The 24,623-nt window shown below is 38.4% G+C and overlaps 1 pseudogene; it reads left to right on the top strand.

The window, feature by feature from the left end:
* LOC100911869 (uncharacterized) overlaps positions 1 to 24,623 on the top strand; it is a 40,672-nt pseudogene extending 16,049 nt beyond the window's left edge.

Raw genomic sequence — 24,623 nt, 5'->3', positions numbered from 1 at the left:
GTTCCAGATTAATGCTTGACTTTCAAAAAAACTTTGAAGAAATTATTAGAAAATAAATTAGAGCCAACATTGAGACCACAAGAAAGGAAAAGAGTTATTGATGTTAGGAAATAAGTTTTGCATAATATTTGCGAGTGGTTTCTGGATAAGGAAGTATAGAATGCATAAAATTTTATACTAGTAAAACTAAGTCAAAATACTGGGACTCTTATGAGAGTCATTGTGTGCAATGTAAAGGAACAGATTGCTAGGGGAACTAATGAGATTAGGGTTAACTTGGTTCTTTCTTGCCACTGACTGGCAGCTTTGCCCATATCATTTATCAATATATCTTCATAGGAAAATGAATGTTGCTGACCTCACAGCTCGGAGCTCTTAAGTATAATAAGGCAAAAGTTAAAGTTTAAAAATGGTAAGTTTGCAATTATTATTGGCTACAGGCCTAGGAATAGAGGAAGCTTGAATATTTGGGGAACAATTGTAATTCTTAATTCTTTATGGGATGTGGTTATTCTTTTGAGTTTGATTTGGCAATGACTATACAATGTCTTTTTTCTCCCTGCTTTTGGGTTATCAATAACAGACTGGGGCAAGAGAAAAGCTAGAGAGTGATTGAGAGAACAAATGAGAAAGCTAGTGAAGGTGTGAGTGAGAGAAAATGTGTGAGCTTCTAAAGAGCAAATGGAGAGTAAGTAGAGAGAGAGTGAGGTGTACATGAAATTGTGTGTTTGTGTGTTTGTGTGTGTGAGAGAGAGAGAGACAGAGACAGAGATTGAGAGAGAGACAGAGAGAGCACGCACGTGAGAATAACATGTAAAGAGTGAGTGAAGAGATAATGTGAGGTGTGTATAAAGACTGTGTGTGTGAAAGGAGAGTGGATGTGGTGTGTGTGGTATATGTGTGACGTATGTGTGAAGAGTGTGGGTAAGGATAAAAGAGTAATGGACAGCGGTGTGCATGAATGTGGGAAATGAGAAAAGAAAAGGACAAATGAAAAAGCAGAGTTTAAAAGGAAAGCAGAAAGTGTATAGCCACAAGCTGCAGGCAAGCAAGAGAGAGAGAGAGAGAGAGAGAGAGAGAGAGAGAGAGAGAGAACAGACAGTAACTTCTTTGAGCCTTGAAATTTCCTGTCAGTTTGTACTCAAAGAGTAGTTTGTGTATATTTATTATGAGCCTTCCAGATATCCCTGCTTCCAGCTGAGAATTCTGATCCAGTGTTGAGGCTAGACCACAGCATTTCTTCTTCAGCAAGATATCATGAAGTAGAGGATGGTTCAATTTCCATGTGTATGTTGGCTTTCTGTCATTTTTATTGTTATTGAATTCCAGCCTTAGTTTGTGGTGATTTAATCGGATGCAATGGATTACTTCAATCTTCTTGTATCTGTTCAGTCCTGTTATGTGACAAATTATGCGGTCAATTTTGGAGAAGGTACCATGAAGTGTAAGAAGAAGGTATATTATTTTGTTATGGGATGAAATATTATATAGATATCTGTTAAATCCATTTGGCTCATAACTTCTATTAGTTTTTCTGTGTCTCTGCTTAGTTTCTGTTTCCATGATCTGTCCTTTGCAGAGAGTGGGGTGTTGAAGTATCCCACTATCATTTTGTGAGGTGCAATGTGTGCTGTGAGCTTTAGTAAGGTTTATTTTATGGAACTCACTGCCATTGCATTTGGAACATAGATATTCTGGATTGAGAGTTCATCTTGGTGGATTTTTCCTATGATGAATATAGTGTCCTTCCTCATTTTTTTACAAATGTTTGTGGAAAGTCAATTTTATTTGTTATTAGAATGGCTACTCCAGATTTTTTTCTTGGGAACATTTGCTTGGAAAATTATTTTATAGCATTTAATTAAGGGGTCTGGCTTTTTCACTGTTCTGTGCTGGATCCTCTTTATGTATCCAGTCTCTTAGTTTATGTCTTTTTATTAGGGTATCATATCTATTGATGTTAAGAAGTATTAAGGTATAGTGTTTGTTGTTTCCTGTTACTTTTGTTTTTAGAGGTGGAATTACATTTGTGTGGCTCTCTTCTTTTGGGTATGTTATAAGAATATTACTCTCTTGCTTTTTCTAGGGTTTAGTTTCCCTTCTTGTGTTGGAGTTTTCCATCTATATCTCTGAGTTCAAGGCCAGTCTTGGACAGAGAAAATTCCAAGTAGAGAAAACTTGAAGGGTAAGTGTGATGACATGTGCCTATAATCACAGCTTTCAGAATACAGAGCCCTAGAGATCACTGAGTTCAATGTCGATCTACAGAGCAAGGTCTTGTATAGCCAAGCTTATGTAGTGAAGGAGTTAGAAAACCAAAAGCTGGTGATAATTTAATAGAAAAGGGGGCAATATTCCAGCAGCCCAAGGAGGCAGCATTAATCAGTAGCTTTGACAACTCCTCTCTGGATTTCCAATTCGAAATTGAAGGGACTTCAGGGACAAATTATGCTCATTACATGAAGTTAGGAATTTAGCACTTATTAAGAAGGTATCAGCACCAACAAGCTTAAATATGGGAGATGTTTTCTAGAGCATAAAAAGGCCATGTTCCAAAGATAGCCAACTTTTTATGTTGTGCTGTAGCTGGACCTAGTAGTTTTGTAGGCAAGAGAAAATCATTGAGAGATGCTGGTGTTTGGCACTGTGAGAGATGAGCAAGAGACATTGATGAAGGTGCAGCCTCAGTTGTACATGATATCCCAAGAGTGAAAGGGTCATGCAAAGTATTTAAGGATTGGAATCATGTAAAGAACATACCGGAGACTATTGATTAAACATAGTTACAGCAGAAGACGTTAGGGTATTTGAGATGCCAGTACAATGAGATGAACAGCAAAAGAAGCAGCAGTGAAGTGGAGTAAAGTAGAACCTGGAGTGTAAAGAGAGAAGACATATATGTTATCTAAGCCAGTTGGAGTCCAGAAGATCACATGTGGATCCCAGATACTGGTACAAGAGGCTGTTATGTTGAAGTTCCCTTGGAGACCCCAAGAAGTTCAAGATGCCAGCACCACAGGATACCTTCTGAGCAAAGCGCTATCAGAGGGTAGAACTACACATAATAAAAGAACTGTGCTGCAGTCAACAAAGCAGAAATGGGTTGGAGATCTAAAGAGCACTTTGATATCTGTTATGGAAATGCAGAATTTGAAGTTGACCCATCTGGTTATTGAACTGGCTGTGGTTTTTGATTTATAATCTGCCTTTTGCTATTGATTTTACAGGGGATTCCATTAAGGTATTATGTGAATCTCAGAAGTAACATTGAACTTTGGAAATCTAAACATTGAAAAGACTGATAGACTGGGGATTTTTGATGTTGGACACAATTCATTTTGCATTATTGTATTGCTAAATATGACACATAGACTCATAGACTCATGTATTTGAACAAGCATATGTTGACCAGAGTGTGGAATGTGGTGGTTAAATATGTTTGGCCCTGCGAGTGGCACTATTTTGAGGTGCGGCCTTTTTGTAGTACGTCTGACTTTGTACAAATTTTGTCACTGTGAGGGTGGGCTTTAAGTCATTCCTCCTAGCTTTCTAGCAGTCAGTCTAACCCTATATGCCTTCAGAAAAAGATGTGGAACTCTCAACTCCTCTTGCCTCACATTTGTCTGGATGATTTCATGTTCCTGCCCTGATGATAATGGACCAAATCAGTGTACCTGTAAACCAGCACCAGTTAAAAGCTGTCCTTTATAAGAGTTACTTTGGTCATTGAATATGTTTACAACACTAAAATCCTAACTAAGACAGCAGTGTAGGTCCTATCATTCAGTTAAACATTAACTATCTTTTCTAGTGGTGTGGTTATAATTTGAACACTCCTAGTTATATCAAATACCTTCCTCTCTCTAGGTGTTTTCTCTTTGTAATTTCTGGAGTTCATTTCATGTCTTCAGTTATTGCCAACACACAAGACTGCTGGTATAATTCATGTTTCAATAGTAAGCATAACAAATATAATGCAAATGATTGGATGTAGGGAAGCTGGAACCTCAACTCTGAAAAGAAACCACTTCATGTCTGGGAAAGTTTAAGTACCTATATATTTGGGGGGTAAAGCTGAATATCTTAGCCTTTGCATTGTTGACAGTGAGGGCCAACTTGGATCAGGGAGGAAATTCTATGCACTTTGGATGCTAATGCTATTTGTTTCTTGTCTCTATGAGAAGACAATAGCCATCTACTCACTTGACTGTGAATATCACAAAAACCAAGAGGATTCCAACGTGATCTTGTGGCACAAGTATTTTATATGTAATGGCAGCTTGTCAGAGTTGGTGGTGTTGTTTCATCAGCATGAAGCCCGTAAAATATATGTCAATATACAAGGTAGATCTGGTGAAGGTTGTACTTAACAATATATGGATTACTTAGATTTTACAGAAAGACATGAACCAGTATAATTTAGAAAGGAAATTGACCTATGGAAGTACAAGTCAACCTATACCTGAGGCTGTGAGGATGGAGTCGATACACAAGGTTCTGTTAAAATTATATTTAAAATTTAAGCAATGACACTTAATGGAGCCATTCTTACAAGAGTTTATGTGTCCTTGCAAGTTTTTTTGGAAACAATCTGAAGAAAATTGGTTCAGGAACTGAATTGCTAGCCATAGTTTTAAGAATGTTGTGATGGATTCATTGGGAATTTTGAGTTGATTCCACCATTTGAAGCTAGTGACAGAGTTATATTGACAGCTAATCCTGAAAATATTATAACACTGGTAGAATGTACTCTGAAGCCTCTCACCAGGTAATTCCAGACCAGGTGCTGAATGACCACAGTTAAGAATGAGAGTGTGAAATATCCCTGTAAGAAAAAGTTCCATGTACCCCATCAGATAAACACAAGTAACCAATTGCTCATTGTTAGACAGTCATGAGGCTTTTCAATTAGATTCTGCCAGGTTTTTCTAACAGATATGGTGAAGTAAAAACTAGTCAGAGATATTGCTGTGCTGTGTGGCTATGGATAAACCAAATAGTACATATGGCACAAATACTGTGTAAATTTCAATGGAGATAAAAGTGTCATGTGTCATAGAAATACACAGCCAGGTCAGTGTGCCCAGATCTAAGCCTAGTAGTATGGAAAAATAGAGACTGGGGATATGTTGCCAACTAAAAAGATTTTAGTGAATATCATGAGGGTAATCAGTATGAGATATATGCAATATAGCTACTCCTTGAAATATGTGGTAAAGTGGAAGACATTCTAAGTTACTATATAACTTATGAAGAATACCATGTTCAGGCATAGTATGACCATAGCTATTCCTGGGAAGTTATGGTTGGCACTGGAAGGCAATGATGTCCCCATTGTGAATGCAACAAATAGACCTGATCTATGGGTGTAATATCTTGCATTAGTGTGTATAACATGCAGGCTAATTGATTTCCAAGACCTACAGATGAAAGGTGATTCATACCCCATGAGTCATAATTTTTACCTTGTAGGATAATTGATATACTGTTAAGTGAGTGTAAGGAGTTTTTTTTTTTTTTTTGAGAATGCATAAAGAACCATCTCAGGAATTGCATTGATTCTTGATACTCACAAGATTGTGTTAAAATACCCACCTGGCAAAGTAATTGAACCAGGATGTTTTCCTGTAGTTTGAGGTGAAGGAATGCCAGAGTATTGTAATCCCCTTGAAAAGGGTGATTTTGCTGCTGGGAATGACTGCTAGCTAGTCTTCTCCCTGGAAGAGGTTATGCTCTGAGGCATACAAGAGGACCTACTGAATTCAGAGCATTTCGTAAGAACCCACACAAAGATTCACAGCTGCCTCTGGGCGCCCAGTGGCCTAGGGAACCACCATCCCCGAACTCCCCCTTCCTCAACCTTCAAATACCACTTCCCTTTTTTCCTGGTCCTTTCTGCTGGGTCAGACTGTTAGCTAGTGTGCTTCCTGGAAAAGGCTACATTCTTAGGCATACAAGAGGATCCACTGCCCTCATACCATTTGAAAAGAACCTTCCTGATGTCCCACAGCTGCCACTGCAATCACAGTGGAATCAGGGACCCACCATCCCCCAAATAACCTCCCCCAGCTGGCCCCCCAAAACACTGTCTTTCTACCTTTTGTTTTCTGCTGGTACAGACTGCTAGCTAGTCTGCTCCCTGGAAAGGGATATGTCTGAGGCATAACAGAGGATTTGCTGATCTCAGATAATATGACTACTAGCTAATATGCTCCCAAGAAGACACCATATCCTGAGGCATATCAGAAATTTAGCTGCACTCAGAGCATTTGACACCACATCATAAGGCATGCCAGGAGATCTGCTACAGCCATGGCATCTGACATCACAGGTGGAGACATTCCATGAGATCTACTGCATACAGGGCTACACAGCTTAAAGCATCTAAGAAGTACCTCTGTACACAGGGAAACTGGGCAGGCAACTGACACCACAATCTGAAGATCTTCCAGGTGCTCTGTGGAAAACAGGGCAACTGACACAAAAGACAGAAAGCCTTGCTGGAGGTAAGCTGCAAATAGAGAAACAGAAACCACAGTCCATATGCCTACCCTGGAGAACAGCTTCACACAGGACAACACTTTGAGTGATCCTCTGAAGACCCAATATTCTGATGCCTTCTCAGAAGACTTATTGCAGCCAGTGCAAAAAGTCAGCAGCTTCATTGACCCTCTTAATACCCTCTAGGTGGAAACCCACAAAGGAGATCGTCTACAGCCACTGCAGCAGGCCTAACAGGAGACCTGTATTAACCAAGGAACAAAAGAGGAAGTCTCCAGATAGAGTTATATTGACCACCACACACTAGGGATAACCACATGGTGAAAGGCAAGACCATAAGGAACAGACACCATTTTGTGTGGTCATAATCAGAACCCATTTATCCCACCACAGCCATCACAGAATACACTAACAGACCTGGAAATCAGGAACCTGATCAAAAATTCTATTTTGGTCTCACACCCGCGAATCCCGGCCCGCAGCAGCTCTATGCTCCCAGACCCCGTGGGAGACAGACCTCACCACCTGGTCAGGTGGGCACTCCTGAGGCTGCAGAGCGGAAGAGACCACCAACACTGCCCACCCCTACCCACATCCCTGGCCCAAGAGGAAACTGTATAAAGCCTCTGGGTTCCCGTGGGGGAGGGCCCAGGAGCGGCAGGAACCTTGTGCCTGAGACACCGCCGGAACCTGAAGGAACAGACCAGATAAAGAGTCCTCTGCACCCAAATCCTGTGGGAGGGAGAGCTAAACCTTCAGAGAGGCAGACACGCCTGAGAAACCAGAAGAGACTGCACTCTGCACACATTACTGATTCCAGAGGAAAACACCAAAGGCCATCTGGAACCCTGGTGCACTGAAGCTCCCGGAAACGGCGGTGCAGATCTTCCTGGTTGCTGCCTCCGCAGAGAGCTCGTGGGCAGCACCCCGCAAGCGAACTTGAGCCTCGGGACCACAGGTAAGACCAACATTTCTGTTGCAAGTGACCTGCCTGGTGAACTCAAGACACAGGCCCACAGGAAAAGCTGAAGACCTGTAGAGAGGAAAAAATAGAAGCCCGAAAGCAGAACACTCTGTCCCCATAACAGGCTGACAGAAAACAGGAAAACAGGTCTACAGCACTCCTGACACACAGGCTTATAGGACAGTCTAGCCACTGTCAGAAATAGAAGAACAAAGTAACACTAGAGATAATCTGATGGCGAGAGGCAAGCTCAGGAACCCAAGACTACATGGCACCATCGGAGCCCAATTCTCCCATCAAAACAAACAAGGAATATCCAAACACACCAGAAAAGCAAGATCTAGTTTCAAAATCATATTTGATCATGATGCTGGAGGACTTCAAGAAAGATGTGAAGAACTCCCTTAGAGAAACACAGGAAAACATAAATAAACAAGTAGAAACCTACAGAGAGGAATCACAAAAATGCCTGAAAGAATTCCAGGAAAACATAAATAAACAAGTAGAAGCCCATAGAGAGGAGACACAAAAATCCCTGAAAGAATTCCAGGAAAACACAATCAAACAGTGGAAGGAATGAAAAATGGAAGTAGAAGCAATCAAGAAAGAACACATGGAAACAAACTTGGATATAGAAAACCAAAAGAAGAGAAAAGGAGCTGTAGATACAAGCTATACCAACAGAATACAAGAGATGGAAGAGAGAATCTCAGGAGCAGAAGATTCCATAGAAATCATTGACTCAACTGTCAAAGATAATGTAAAGCGGAAAAAGCTACTGGTCCAAAACATACAGGAAATCCAGGACTCAATGAGAAGATCAAACCTAAGGATATTAGGTATAGAAGAGAGTGAAGACTCCCAGCTCAAAGGACCAGTAAATATCTTCAACAAAATCATAGAAGAAAACTTCCCTAACCTAAAAAAAGAGATACCCATAGGCATACAAGAAGCCTACAGAACTCCAAATAGATTGGACCAGAAAAGAAACACCTCCTATCACATAATAGTAAAAACACCAAACGCACAAATTAAAGAAAGAATATTAAAAGCAGTAAGGGAAAAAGGTCAAGTAACATAAAAAGGCAGACCTATCAGAATCACACCAGACTTTTCGCCAGAAACAATGAAGGCCAGAAGATCCTGGACTGAGGTCATACAGACCCTAAGAGAACACAAATGCCAGCCCAGGTTACTGTATCCTGCAAAACTCTCAATTAACATAGATGGAGAAACAAAGATATTCCATGACAAAACCAAATTTACACAATATCTTTCTACAAATCCAGCAAGACAAAGGATAATAAATGGTAAAGCCCAACATAAGGAGGCAAGCTATAACCTAGAAGAAGCAAGAAACTAATCATCTTGGCAACAAAACAAAGAGAAAAAAAGCACACAAACATAACATTACATCCAAATATGAATATAACAGGAAGCAAAAATCACTATTCCTTAATATCTCTCAACATCAATGGCCTGAACTCCCCAATAAAAAGACATAGATTCACAAACTGGATACGCAACGAGGACCGTGCATTCTGCTGCCTACAGGAAACACACCTCAGAGACAAAGACAGACACTACCTCAGAGTGAAAGGCTGGAAAACAACTTTTCAAGCAAATGGTCGGAAGATGCAAGCTGGAGTAGCCATTCTAATATCAAATAAAATCAATTTTCAACTAAAAGTCATCAAAAAAGATAAGAAAGGACACTTCATATTCATCAAAGAAAAATCCACCAAGATGAACTCTGAATCCTAAATGTCTATGCCCCAAATACAAAGGCACCTACATACATAAAAGAAACCTTACTAAAGCTCAAAGCACATAGTGCACCTCACACAATAATAGTGAGAGATTTCAACACCCCACTCTCATCAATGGACAGATCATGGAAACAGAAATTAAACAGAGATGTAGACAGACTAAGAGAAGTCATGAGCCAAATGGACTTAACAGATATTTATAGAACATTCTATCCTAAAGCAAAAGGATATACATTCTTCTCAGCTCCTCATGGTACGTTCTCCAAAATTGACCATATAACTGGTCAATAAACGGGCCTCAACAGGTACAGAAAGATAGATATAATCCAATGCGTCCTATCAGACCACCAAGGCCTAAAGCTGCTCTTCAATAACAATAAGGGAGGAACACCCACATATACGTGGAAGTTGAACAATGCTCTACTCAACGATAACCTGGTCAAGGAAGAAATAAAGAAAGAAATTAAAGACTTCTTAGAATTTAATGAAAATGAAGGTATGACATACCCAAACTTATGGGACACAATGAAAGCTGTGCTAAGAGGAAAACTCAGAGTACTGAGTGCCTGCAGAAAGAAACAGGAGAGAGCATATTTCACCAGCTTGACAGCACACCTAAAAGCTCTATACCAAAAAGAAGAAAATACACCCAGGAGGACTAGAAGGCAGGAAATAAACTCAGAGGTGAAATCAACCAAGTAGAAACAAAAAGGACCATAGAAAGAATCAACAGAACCAAAAGTCAGTTCTTTGAGAAAATCAACAAGATAGATAAACCCTTAGCCAGACTAACGAGAGGACACAGAGAATGCGTCCAAATTAACAAAATCAGAAATGAAAAGGGAGACATAACTACAGATTCAGAGGAAATTCAAAAAATCATCAGATCTTACTATAAAAGCCTATATTCAACAAAACTTGAAAATCTGCAGGAAATGGAAAATTTCCTAGACAGATACCAGGTACCGAACTTAAATCAGGAACAGATAAACCAGTTAAACAACCCCATAACTCCTAAAGAAATAGCAGCAGTCACTAAAGGTCTCCCAACCAAAAAGAGCCCAGGTCCAGACGGGTTTAGTGCAGAATTCTATCAGACCTTCATAGAAGACCTCATACCAATATTATACAAAATATTCCACAAAATTGAAACAGATGGAGCACTACCGAATTCCTTTTATGAAGCCACAATTACTCTTATACATAAACCACACAAAGACCCAACAAAGAAAGAGAACTTCAGACCAATTTCCCTTATGAATATCGACGCAAAAATACTCAATAAAATTCTGGCAAAACGAATCCAAGAGCACATCAAAACAATCATCCACCATGATCAAGTAGGCTTCATCCCAGGCATGCAGGGATGGTTTAATATACGGAAAACCATCAACGTGATCCATTATATAAACACACTGAAAGAACAAAACCACATGACCATTTCATTAGATGCTGAGAAAGCATTTGACAAAATTCAACACCCCTTCATGATAAAAGTCCTGGAAAGAATAAGAATTCAAGGCCCATACCTAAACATAGTAAAAGCCATATACAGCAAACAATTTGCTAACATTAAACTAAATGGAGAGAAACTTGAAGCAATGCCACTAAAATCAGGGACTAGACAAGGCTGCCCACTCTCTCTCTACTTATTCAATATAGTTCTTGAAGTTCTAGCCAGAGCAATCAGACAACAAAAGGAGGTCAACGGGATACAGATCGGAGAAGAAGAAGTCAAAATATCACTATTTGCAGATGATATGATAGTATATTTAAGTGATCCCAAAAGTTCCACCAGAGAACTACTAAAGCTGATTAACAACTTCACCAATGTGGCTGGGTATAAAATTAACTCAAATAAATCAGTTGCCTTCCTCTACACAAAAGAGAAACAAGCCGAGAAAGAAATTAGGGAAACGACACCCTTCATAATAGACCCAAATAATATAAAGTACCTCGGTGTGACTTTAACCAAGCTAGTAAAAGATTTGTACAATAAGAACTTCAAGACACTGAAGAAAGAAATTGAAGAAGACCTCAGAAGATGGAAAGATCTCCCATGCTCATAGATTGGCAGGATTAATATAGTAAAAATGGCCATTTTACCAAAAGCGATCTACAGATTCAATGCAATCCCCATCAAAATACCAATCCAATTCTTCAAAGAGTTAGACAGAACAATTTGCAAATTCACCGGGAATAACAAAAAACCCAGGATAGCTAAAACTATCCTCAACAATAAAAGGACTTCAGGGGGAATCACTATCCCTGAACTCAAGCAGTATTACAGAGCAATATTGATAAAAACTGCATGGTATTGGTACAGAGACAGACAGATAGACCAATGGAACAGAATTGAAGACCCAGAAATGAACCCACACACCTATGGTCACTTTATTTTTGACAAAGGAGACAAAACCATCAAGTGGAAAAAAGATAGCATTTTCAGCAAATGGCGCTGGTTCAAGTGGAGGTCAACATGTAGAAGAATGCAGATCGATCCATTCTTATCACCCTGTACAAAGCTTAAGTCCAAGTGGATCAAGGACCTCCACATCAAACCAGACACACTCAAAGTAATAGAAGAAAACTAGGGAAGCATCTCTAACACATGGGCACTGGAAAAAATTTCCTGAACAAAACACCAATGGCTTATGCTCTAAGATCAAGAATCGACAAATGGGATCTCATAAAACTGCAAAGCTTCTGTAAGGCAAAGGACACTGTGTTTAGGACAAAACTGCAAGCAACAGATTGGGAAAAGATCTTTACCAATCCTACAACAGATAGAGGCCTTATATCCAAAATATACAAAGAACTCAAGAAGTTAGACCGCAGGGAGACAAATAACCCTATTAAAAATGGGGTTCAGAGCTAAACAAACAATTCACAGCTGAGGAATGCCAAATGGCTGAGAAACACCTAAAGAAATGTTCAACATCTTTAGTCATAAGGGAAATGCAAATCAAAACAACCCTGAGATTTCACCTCACACCAGTGAGAATGGCTAAGATCAAAAACTCAGGTGACAGTAGATGCTGGCGAGGATGCGGAGAAAGAGGAACACTCCTCCATTGTTGGTGTGATTGCAGACTGGTACAATCATTCTGGAAATCAGTCTGGAGGTTCCTCAGTAAATTGGACATAGAACTGCCTGAGGATCCAGCTATACCTCTCTTGGGTATATACCCAAAAATGCCCCAACATATAAAAGAGACACGTGCTCCACTATGTTCATCGCAGCCTTATTTATAATAGCCAGAAGCTGGAAAGAACCCAGATGCCCTTCAACAGAGGAATGGATACAGAAAATGTGGTACATCTACACAATGGAATATTACTCAGCTATCAAATACAATGACTTTATGAAATTCGTAGGCAAATGGTTGGAACTGGAAAATATCATCCTGAGTGAGCTAACCCAATCAGAGAAAGACATACATGGTATGCACTCATTGATAAGTGGCTATTAGCCCAAATGCTTGAATTACCCTAGACGCCTAGAACAAATGAAACTCAAGATGGATGATTAAAATGTGAATGCTTCACTCCTTCTTTAAAAGGGGAACAAGATTACCCTTGGCAGGGAAGAGAGAGGCAAAGATTAAAACAGACACAGAAGGAACACCCATTCAGAGCCTGCCCCACATGTGGCCCATACATATACAGCCACCCAATTAGACAAGAGGGATGAAGCAAAGAAGTGCAGACCTACAGGAGCCAGATGTAGATCGCTCCTGAGAGACACAGCCAGAATACAGCAAATACAGAGGCGAATGCCAGCAGCAAACCACTGAACTAAGAATAGGACCCCCATTGAAGGAATCAGAGAAAGAACTAGAAGAGCTTGAAGGGGATCGAGACCCCATATGTACAACAATGCCAAGCAACTAGAGCTTCTAGGGACTAAGCCACTACCTAAAGACTATACATGGACTGACCCTGGACTCTGACCCCATAGGTAGCAATGAATATCCTAGTAAGAGCACCATTGGAAGGGGAAGCCCTGGGTCATGCTAAGACTGAACCCCCAGTGAACTAGACTGTTGGGGGGAGGGCGGTAATGCGGGGAGGATGGGGAGGGGAACACCCATAAGGAAGGGGAAGGGGGAGGGGGATGTTTGCCCGGAAACCGGGAAAGGGAATAACACTTGAAATGTATATAAGAAATACTCAAGTTAATAATAAAAAAAAAAGAAAAAAATTCTGTTTAATGAAAACAATAGAGTACTGTAAGAAGGATATACATAACACACTGAGAGAAATACAGGAAAACACAGTAAAGAGATAAAAACCCTTAGAAATGAAACAAATAAATTCTTTAAACAAATACAGGGGGAAACAAAGCAGGTAAAGGAATTGCATAGAGCCTTCTAAGACCTAAAATGGGAGTAGAAGCAATAAAGAAAATGCAAATGGAAGCAGAAATGGAAATGAAAAATCTAGCAAAGAGGTAAGGAAATACACAACTAAACAGGTGAAGGAAACAAAAGAGTTGAAGGTGAACAAAACCATCCAGGATCTAAAAAATGGAAGTAGAAACAATAAAGAAATCATAAAGAGAGATAATCCTGGAATTAGAAAACCTAGGAAAGAGATGAAGAGTCATAGAGTCAAGCATCGCCTTCAGAATATAAGAGATTGACGAGACAATCTGTGATGTAGAAGATACTTTAGAAGAGATTAACACAACTGTCAAAAAAATTTAAGTCATAAAAACACCTAACCCTCAACACTCAGGAAATTCAGAACAAAATGAAAGACCAAATCTAAGGATAATTGGAATAAAGGAGAATGAAGTTTCCCAGGTCAAAGGCCCCAAAAACCTCTTCAACAGAAGCATAGACAAAAACTTAATCATCCTAAAGATAGCAATGGCCAATAAGGTAGGGGATGCTTATATAACACAAACAAATCGGACCAGAAAAGAAAATCTTCTTGTCCCATAATAATCAAAACAATAAGCAGAGAACAAATCAAGAATATTAAAATTTTAAGGGAAAAGGGCCAAGTACCATACAAAGGTAAACCTATTAGAATAACAACAGACTCCTCAACAGAGACTATGAAAGTCAGAAGAGCCTATTCAGAGGTCATTCAGATTCTCAGAGAACACAAATGCCAGCCCAGGCTACTATACCCAGCAAAACTATCAATCAATATAGATGGAGAAACCAAAATATTCCATGATGAATCCAAATTCAAACAGCATCTATCTATTAATCCACCCTACAGAGAATCCAAGAAAAAACTCAAGACAAGGAAGGTAACTACCAAATAAAAGAAAAGATGTTAATCATTTCACAAAGAAGCCAAAAGTAGGAAACCACAAGCACATAAAGAAAGCCACATACAGAAGCAAATATAACAGGAACAAACAATAATTTATCTTTAATATTTCTCATTATTAATGGACTCAGCTCACATATAAAAGGACATAAGTTAAAAGACTGGTTATCCAAACAAGGTCCATCATATTGCTGCTTATTAGAAACACATCTCAGCAAAAAGACAGACATTATCTCAGAGTAAAAGGATGGAAAAAGGTTTTCCATGCAAATGGTTCTAAAAAAACAAGATGGATTTGCCACTCCAATGTTCAATAAAATAGACTTTTAATCAAAAGTTATCAAGCAAGATGGGAAAAGACACTTCATATTCATCAAAGGGGGGAAAATAAGAGAAAGTCTCAATTCTGAATATCTATTCCCCAAAGGCAAGGCTACCCACATTCATAAAAGGATCTTTACTAAAGCTGAAAACACACATTGAACCCCATACAATAATAGTTTGAGACTTAAACAGCACATTCTCACAAATAGACAGGTCATTAAATCAGAATCTAAACACAGACACAGTCAAACTAATAGAGGTTATGCAACAAATGGTTGCAACAGATATCTACAGAACATTTCACCCTAATATAAAAGAATACATCTTTTTTAAGCAACTCATGATACCTTCTCTGAAATCGACCATGTAATTGATCACAAAACAATGATCAACCAATACAAGAACATTGAAATAATGACATGCACCCTATAAGAACTCAGTGGCCCAAAGTTTGTCTTCAGTAACAGCAAAAACAACAGAAAGTCCACATACAGGGGGAAAGCTGAATGATTAACTAGTATATGCTAATTTGATCAGTGAATGAATAAAGAAAGACTCCTGCAATTAAATGAAAAATTTGACATATTACACCAAAATTTATGAAATAATAAAAACAGCATTATGAGGAAAATTCATAGCACTAAGTGCCCTAGTGAAGAAACTCAAGAAATATTACACTGGCAATTTAACAGCATATCTGAGAGCTCTAGAACAAAAAGAAAATCAAAATAACCCAAGAGGAGTAGATGGCAGGAAATATGTCAAACTCAGTGATTAAATCAACCAACTAAAAACAAAGAGATTAATATAAAGAATCAACAAAACCAAATGATGCTTCTTTTAGAGAATAAAGAAGATAGATAAACTGCTGGCCAAACCAACTAAAAGGCCCAGAGGCAGCATCCAAATTAAGAGACTCTTCCATGAAAAGGGAGACATAACAAGAGAAATGGAGGATATTCAAAAAATCATCAGATCCTACTAAAAAAGCCTATACTCATTAAAACTGTAAACTAGATGAAATGGATGGTTTTCTAGACACCACATACCAAAGTCAAGTCAAGAGCAGGTAAACTTTATGAACAGGTGCATATCCCATAAGGAAATAGAAAAATTCATTGAAACCATCTCCCAACCATCCAAATAAAAGCCCAGGGCCAGACAGATTTAGTTCAGAATTTTACCAGACCTTCAATGACCTGATACCAATATTCATCAAAATTTTTCATAAAAAGGAAACAGAAGGTATACTACCTAATTCATTCTATGAAGCCAAAAATTACTTTGATAAGTAAACCACACAAGAACCCAACCAAAAAACAGAACTTCAGGCCAATCTTAATTAGGATAAAAACTTCATAGAACTGGTACAGAGTTTGATCAATGGAATATAATTGAAGACCCAGAAATAAAAATACACATGTATTTACTTGTACTTTGACAAAGAAGCCAAAAATATACAATGGAAAGAAGAAAGCATCTTCAATAAATGGTGCTGGTCTAACTGGCTATGTGTATGTGGAAAAAATGAAAATAGACTCAGAGTTGTCAACTTGCACAAAGCTCAAGTCCACACGGATCAAGGAACTTAACATAAATCCAGATGCACTGAATCTAATAGAGAGAAAGTGGAAAAGAGTCTTGATCTCATTGGCACAGGGGGAAATTTCCTAAACAGAAGTTTAATGGGTCATGCTCTAAGATCAAGAATTAAAATGTGGGACCTAGAAAACCTCTGTAAGGTGAAAGACATTGTCAATCAGACAAATAGGCAGTCTACCTATTGTGAAAAAACTTTAAAATTGCCACATCCAATAGAGGGCTAATATCCAAAAGGTAAAAAGAACAGGAAGCACACTGGGTAAGTTCCCAGGTCTGAGCCTCCAAACGGTGTGGAAGCCTGTGGCCCTGTTGTCGAAATAGTGACATGATGCTGCCCCAGGACAGGGCCTGGGTGTGAGCCTTCATGAATGTTGATGGCTGCTGTGGGCATAAGTCATGTTTGTATAATAATGCACATATTTTCACATTCCTCCTAGGAATGTCCTCCCTGTTAATATTAATTACTCCAGAAGAATTAGATGCCACAGGACTCCAGGAGCTGAAGTTTTGGCTAATATCTCAGTGAAATGGTAAATGCTAGGACCTTAAAGTCAGCCCTTGATTCTTTGGGAAAGGGCTCTAGATAAGATCAAGAATACATAACTTCTCAACTTCACAAAATATCAGGATTCAATATGAATTGAGAGGTGTTTCACCAATCTAAAGGAACAAATGCAGATTCATAAATGAGCCAGATTTGCAGAAAGATATAAACTCATCCACATACAAAGGACAGCAGATTCCTGTCTTCAAGGTTACCATTGAACACAGCTAGCTTAGGCCCAAGTGTGGTCCGAGAAGACCAGCCTAAATCTCAAGGATAAAGGCTGAGGAAGCAAAAGGCAGAAGTAAATTGACCACCATCCAGGTGTGGTCCAGGTGTGTCAGTTCCACATGCATCAGCCTGGCTCAGCAGAGGTCATGCAGTGGAGACACTGGATGTTTACTACTTGGTCTTTTCTTCCTGTGATGTAAATACATGGGAGAGGCCTCTGTCCAACAATCCCATGACTTCTTAACTGTGGCCATGCAGTTACAAAGCAGCCAGGCACAAATTCAATATGACTCACTACAGAGCACCTGGAATTTGATATGCCATTGCCATAGGGAAGTCTACTAAGAATATTTTGATCAACGACATAAGATAACTCTTAATGTAAATCTATTTTACACACAGATTACTGCTTTACACAACCCACATCTGAAAAGTTTTTCTTGCAGTAGATAACAATTGACAAATAGACCTACAATTGAACAGTGAGAAGAATGTGCAAGATTTTGAAACATTCATTCCTCAATGACATGTATTCACCATGACCTTTCCACTGATACCACAGTTTGTGACAGCATGCACACAACTTCACACAAGACATTAGTCATATTTTCACCAAGTACCGAACACAGTGAACCAGCTTTTAACCTGGAAGCTATTTTAATTTGATGTCTGCTGGAAGAAAGAACGTTAATTTTTTACAAAAGGAACATCACCAGATACATCTATTTTATTCCTGGACAAGCACAATGGCAGGAAACAGTTAAGGAGTTTATGTGTGGTCCAAAAATGAAACTTTGTATGGTGTGGGACACACACACACACACACACACACACACACACACACACTCACATGCACTTAACTTGATGGGGAATATCAGAAACCAAATCCAACAACAAATCAAAAAAATCATTCACTATGATCAAGTAGGCTTCATCACAGTGATACAGGAATGGTTCAATATACAGAACTCTGACAGAATAATCCACTATATGAATGAACTCAGAGAAAAAAACACACATGACCATCTTATTAAATGCTGAGAAAGCATTTGACAAAATTCAACTCCCATTTATGAAAAATGTCTTGGAAAGATCAGAAATTCAAGGCCCATACATAAACATAGTAAAAGCAATTTTTTTCTTTTTTTCGGAGCTGGGGACCAAACCCAGGGCCTTGAGCTTCCTAGGCAAGCGCTCTACCACTGAGCTAAATCCCCAACCCCAGTAAAAGCAATTTTATGCAAACAAGTTGCCAAAATAAAAATAAATGGAGAAGAACTTGAAGCAATCCCACTGAAATCAGGGACTGGACAAGGCTGTCCACTCTCTCTGTCTACCTATTGAATATGATATTTGAAGTCATACCCAAAGCAATTAGACAACACAAGGAGGTTAAAGGAATACAAATTGGAAAGGAAGAAATCAAAATATCACTACTTGCAGATCATATGTTAGTATACTTAAGTAACCCCCAAAAAATTGCCCAGAGAAACCTGAACCTGACAAATGATTTCAGTAAATTGGCTAGATATATAATTATCTCAAAGAAATTAGTAACCTTCCTCTATGCAACTGATAAAAAGATTGAGAAAGAAATTAGTGGCACAACACTCTTCACTGTAGTCTTAATATAAAATACTTTGTTGTGACTCTATCTAAGGAAGAGAAAGACCTATATAACAAGAATGTCAAGTCTTTGACGAAAGAAATTGAAAATCTCAGAAGATAGAAAGATTTCCTGCGCTCAGAGATTGATGAGATTAATATAGTAAAAATGGGCATCTAGCCAAGAGAAAACTGCAGATTTAATGTAATCTTCATCAAAATTCCACTTTAATTTTCCATGAAGTTAGAAAGAACAATTTACAAATTAATTTATAATAATAAAGATAAAAGCCCAGGATAGCAAAAAATTCTCAAAAATGAAAGAACTGAGGGAATCACAACCCCTGACCTCAGGCAGTATTACAGAGCAATGGTGATAAAAGCTGCATGGTATTGGTACAGAGACAGGCTGGTTGTTCAGTGTAGTAGAATTGAAGACCCTGAAATAAACCCACACACCTATGGTCACTTTATCTTTGAAAAAAGAGCTAAAACCATCCAGTGGGAAAAAGAGCATTTTGAAAAAATGTTGCTGGTTCAAATGACAGTCGGTATGTAGAAATAAATCAATCCAGTTTATCTCCTTGTACCAAGATCAAGTACAAGTTAATCAAGGCCCATCACAGAAAACCAGATACCCTGAAACGAATAATAAAGAAAGAGAAGAAGAGCTTCAAAGACATAGGCACAGGGGACATATTCCTGAGCAGAACACCAGTGGCTTATGCTCTAAGATTAAGAATTGACAAATGGATCCTCATAAATTTCCAAAGCTTCTGTAAGGTAAAAAACAGTCAATAGGACAAAATGGCATCCAAGCAATTGGGAAAAAATTCTTTACCAATCCTACATATATTAGAAGGCTAATATTCAAAATACACAATGAACTCAAGAAGATAGACACCAGAGACCAAAGTAACCTTAAAAATGGTGAGTAGGAAGAAGAACAATATGAACTAATCAGACTCCACCAGAGCTTCCAGGGACTAAACCACCAGTCAATGAGTATATATAGTGGGAAACAACTCCATCCGCATATGAAGCAGATGATGCCATTGTCCAGCAGCAGTAGGAGGAAAAGCCTTTGGTCCTTGAAGACTCATTTCCCCAATATAGGAGAATGGCAGTGCATTAATTTGGGAGTGGTTAGAACAAAGTAGGAGCCTCCTCACAGAAGCACGGGGAGGAGGAGGGAATATGGGAGACAAGTTACATCTAAAACATAAAAAATCCAAGAAAAATAAAGTTTAAATGATAGTGGGGTGCAGAGCTCAACAAGAAATTCTCAACTGAGGAATAGCGAATGACCAAGAAGCACCTAAAGAAATATTCAACATCTTAGTCATAAGGAAAATTCAAATCAAAACAATACTGAGAATCCTCCTCAAATCTGTCAGAATGGCAAAGATCAAAAGCTCAAGTGACAACAGATGCTGGCAAGAATGTGGCGAAAAAAGAAAACCCCCCCATTGTTGGTGGGATTGCAAGATGGTGAAACCATTCTGGAAATCAGTCTGGTGCTTCCTCAGAAAATTGGACATCTTTCTATCTGAAGACCCAGCTCTACAACTCATGGGCACATACTCAAAAGATGCTCTAGCCTATAACAAGGACACACGCTCAATTATGTTCATGGTAGCCTTATTTATAATATCCAGAAGTTGGAAAGAACCCAGAAGTCCATCAACAGAGGAAAGAATATAAAAAATTTGGTACATCTAAAAGCAATAATTCATGAAATTCATGGGCAAATGGATGGAATTAGACAATATCATCCTGAGTGCGGTAATACAGTCCCTAAAGGATACACATGGAATGCACTCACTGATTAATAGATATTTACCCAAAAGCTCTGAATACCTAAGATACAGTTCTCAGACCATATGAAACTCAAGCAGGAAGACAGAAATGTGGATGTTTCAGTTCTTAGTAGAAGGAAGAATAAAATACCCACGGGTGGTAGAGGGTTGGAGGGATTTAGGAGGAAGATAGGAGGGGGGAAGTAATATAGGGTGGCAGGATAAGATAGAAAAATATATGAGGACAATATACAGAGAGAGGATCAGAAATATGAACAGAGGTGTGTAACAATGGGGGCTGGAGAACTGTGATTAGCCACAATCATGTCTAAGATGATAGGAAATCAATATGCTTGCAGAACAAAATGGGTAAGATATTACCTGAAATGCTGAGCAAAGGGGAGGGCAAACCTGTAGAGACCATATATAGAAATTAGGCAAAGGCCCCGATTGGGGGACCAAGACACCCACCATTATCAAAATTTTAGTGTAGAACTGCTCCTTGTATAAATGAAATACAAGGACACAAAGTGGAGCAGAGGCCATCCATTGATTGCTCCACCTGGGGATTTATCACGTATGCAGCCACGAACTGGGTTCAGTTATTATTGCTTATACCAATAAATGCTTGCTGAGAGGAGGCAAGTGTGGATGCCTCCTGAGAGGCCTTGCCAGAGCCTGACAAATACAAATGTGGATTCTTGCAGTTAACCATCAACTGAGCACAGGGACCACAATGGAGGAGTTAGAGAAAGTACTGAAGGAGCTGAGGGGATTTCCAACCACATAGGATGAACCACAATATCAACCAACCAGACCCCTCAGAGCTACCAGTGACTAAATCCCCTATCAAAGAGTATATGTAGAGAGATCCAGCCACATATGTAGCAGAGGATGGCATTGTCTTCCATAAGTTGGAGGAGAAGTAGGGGGATGGGAGAGGGATATGGGATGACATTTGAATTGTATATACATAAATTCTCCAATATAAAAAAAGAAAGAAATTATTTTTCTAAACCTTCTCACCTATGAGAAGGACATTTACCTTAATGGCACTATAAGACCATAAGTCTTGACTCTGAATCATCGCTCATAATGAGTCATTTAGCTTTGGTAGTCATGGCAACAAGAATTTTTAAGGTCACTGCCTAACACTGGGTAATCACTAACACTTCCACTTCAAGGAATATATAGAGGCAAGTATTTAATATTTTATGTAGTTATCAGTAACAACTTACTATTTCACAAAATAAAGAGTGACAGAGGGGCCACTGATATATGATTGAGCAGTTTGTTGATAACATTTCCATGTATGTAAATCTGACAATATCAAGTGCCATGAAGCCCTGCATATGTAAGAGGGTTCTTCAGCTTGTGCTGACCAGAATATATGTGTAGTTTCCTGAAGTTGAGTATATGATTTAGACTATCTCTTCTATCAATAAAAAGTAAATGATGATTGCTTGCATCTGATTGGAGGTTTAGGAAAATCAAATGTGTTAATATCCATAAAGTGTATGTCAGAGGTTCCATTTAATCAAAGCATAGAGCAGAATTTTAAAGGTTTGTGTGACCCAGAAGTTGGTTGGTAAGACACTTTTCTGAGTTGAAGTGTCTTCCTAAAAAACTGCTTTTCTTGAAGGTGATTCACATCTTGTGTGACTCCATTTCTGTTCAACATTTCTGTTAGTTGGCAGATATTTTTGATCATAGCATCTTTCAAATGGATTACTCATCCTTGATACATCCTTGGTAAAACTTTAAATGAGTTAAATGGGGGCTTTCAAATTGGGAATGGATGAAACAGATGCACATATTGCATGGAATTCAAATATGAGCAGAACCTGATCCTGCTACGATAGCACATTTGTTTGAAACTGTAGCATTTTCTACCTGTGTGAGGTTATAAATCAAAATGCACTGCTCCTGTAGTCCACTACCCTGAATCTGTCTTTGTGAATAAGAAGGTGTTAGTAGGGTATTACTGAGGCCTAGATCAATTGAAATCACATCTTTCTGCTATAACTTTTCAAATGGTAGAGCTAATATGTTCTTCAAATTGGGGAGCAAAGTCCACTGAAACTGCTCAGTTGTTGGTACCTGGGAGGGAAGATTTTTTCCAGCAACTAGATCCTGTTTTTAGTACCCTTACTTCTAGTACCCTTAGTACTTCTGAATGGAAAATGGCAATGAAATTTATCACATACCTGGTAAATGTAAATAAGTGCCTGCTTGGTGTTCTTCTCAAGTATACTCTGTCATCCCTGAAAGAATAACTTTCCATGAGCACAAGCACGGACTACATCCAAAATTTTGAAATCAGGAGAGATGAACATGAATTTGTGCATACATGTGGAATCTTCATTTTTTCTGCTAAAAGGTACACATGCAATAGTTAGGAAAATTTACATTCAAAAATCAAATAAATTTCATCAATAAGAGTTTACATTTGATTACATTATGTGTAAATCATCGAAACTTCAATAAATCCTCAGGGTTTACATGCAGATTTTGGATTTAGGCACTGAAGAATGAATTTTTCACGAGGAATAACAATGTACAATTATCTCCAGAATTTGAAAGTCATTGTCATTGTGACTTTAATTATAAAATATTTATAGCTATTTTTTTTAATTTCAGAAAGAATATATAAGAAAGATATACCACACAGTTAGTGTGCTCTACACAAGGTTCCCATCTGTTTGTAAGGGTGTGTGTGTGTGTGTGTGTGTGTGTGTGTGTGTGTGTGTTAAATACTGTAAACACATATAAGACTATAGATGTTTCATGTATGTAATTTGGACATGCATTGTTATAACATGTGAATAATTTTTCATTTTACTTGTTCTTACAGTGGACTTCATTTTCCAATGGTTATATGATAGTCTTGCAATATAATTTAGAAATGATATTCAAGAACTCTTGTACTTGTTGCTCTCATTATTTTATTACATTTGGGCATTGAAAAAACAGATGATAAACCATCACATTATTTGCAAAAGTTATTTTCTTTTTAAATAGTAATTCCAAGTGTTAATATTCTTCATAAATAAATACTTTCAGATTATTATTTGAAAGATACACTAAAATTATGCAAAAAAATCACTGGTAAATGGTCATCCTTCCACTGTCATGGATTTCTAGGCTTCGTCTATTGTTATATGCAGCATTTTAAACACTGATTCATATACTACTTAAATGCAAATATGTGAAAATAGATATGTGTTATGAGATCTTTGTCCTCCACAAAATGTGACTTTTTGTTTTCCCAGATACTTTCATGTGACTGCATTGAATTTATACTTGTTCAATATCATCTTCAGATTTAACAGTCGGACAGAGTGCATCTACATGCTAAGTGGACTCCTTGGCTGACTATCAGCTCTCATCTTTGATATACACATTGCAAGCAGGATATGCTGGCAAATATGTGGGAAATTGACAACCATTTTGTGCAGTTTGTGTCCTTTGGACTATGGGAAGCACATTATTTGAACAGTTTAATATCTCTGTGACACTAACCCACATGATGGTGTACATACCTATTGATTCAACTTGGAAATTTCAACTGAATTCTTATATGCACAGAAACTTATAGTATGGGCCATTTTGATGAAACCATGGTTCCCGTTTTCAGTGCAATGAACATTAAGATCAGTTGCAAGAAACAACCATTTGTGGAGGTGCATACATAGTTCTACATGAACTCTGCTGTAAGGGTGAGTGTTAGCAATGTATACATATTTGTTTCTGTGACGTGGAATCACATGGTAGATCTTTATGTCCAAACTACTCTTGATTTTTCACCAGATTTTCATGTTCAGAAAGAAAGCTTAAGAAGCAAGTATTTAACTACTGTGTTGCCAGTAAGCCTCCTAGTATCCACCATGTCACTCTTTAGTGTAATCGTGCTTGTCTTTGAGATAAGATATTTGAAACTAAAGAGTCCTGTTAAGGGTAAGTATGCTTCCAAAGAGGCTCTTTCAGAGACCTAA

The sequence above is a fragment of the Rattus norvegicus genome, chromosome X (assembly GCF_036323735.1).
Source record: "Rattus norvegicus strain BN/NHsdMcwi chromosome X, GRCr8, whole genome shotgun sequence".
Taxonomy (NCBI): Eukaryota; Metazoa; Chordata; class Mammalia; order Rodentia; family Muridae; genus Rattus; species Rattus norvegicus.
Note: the sequence above shows the minus strand (reverse complement) of the source record. Positions and strands in the feature narration are given on the sequence as shown.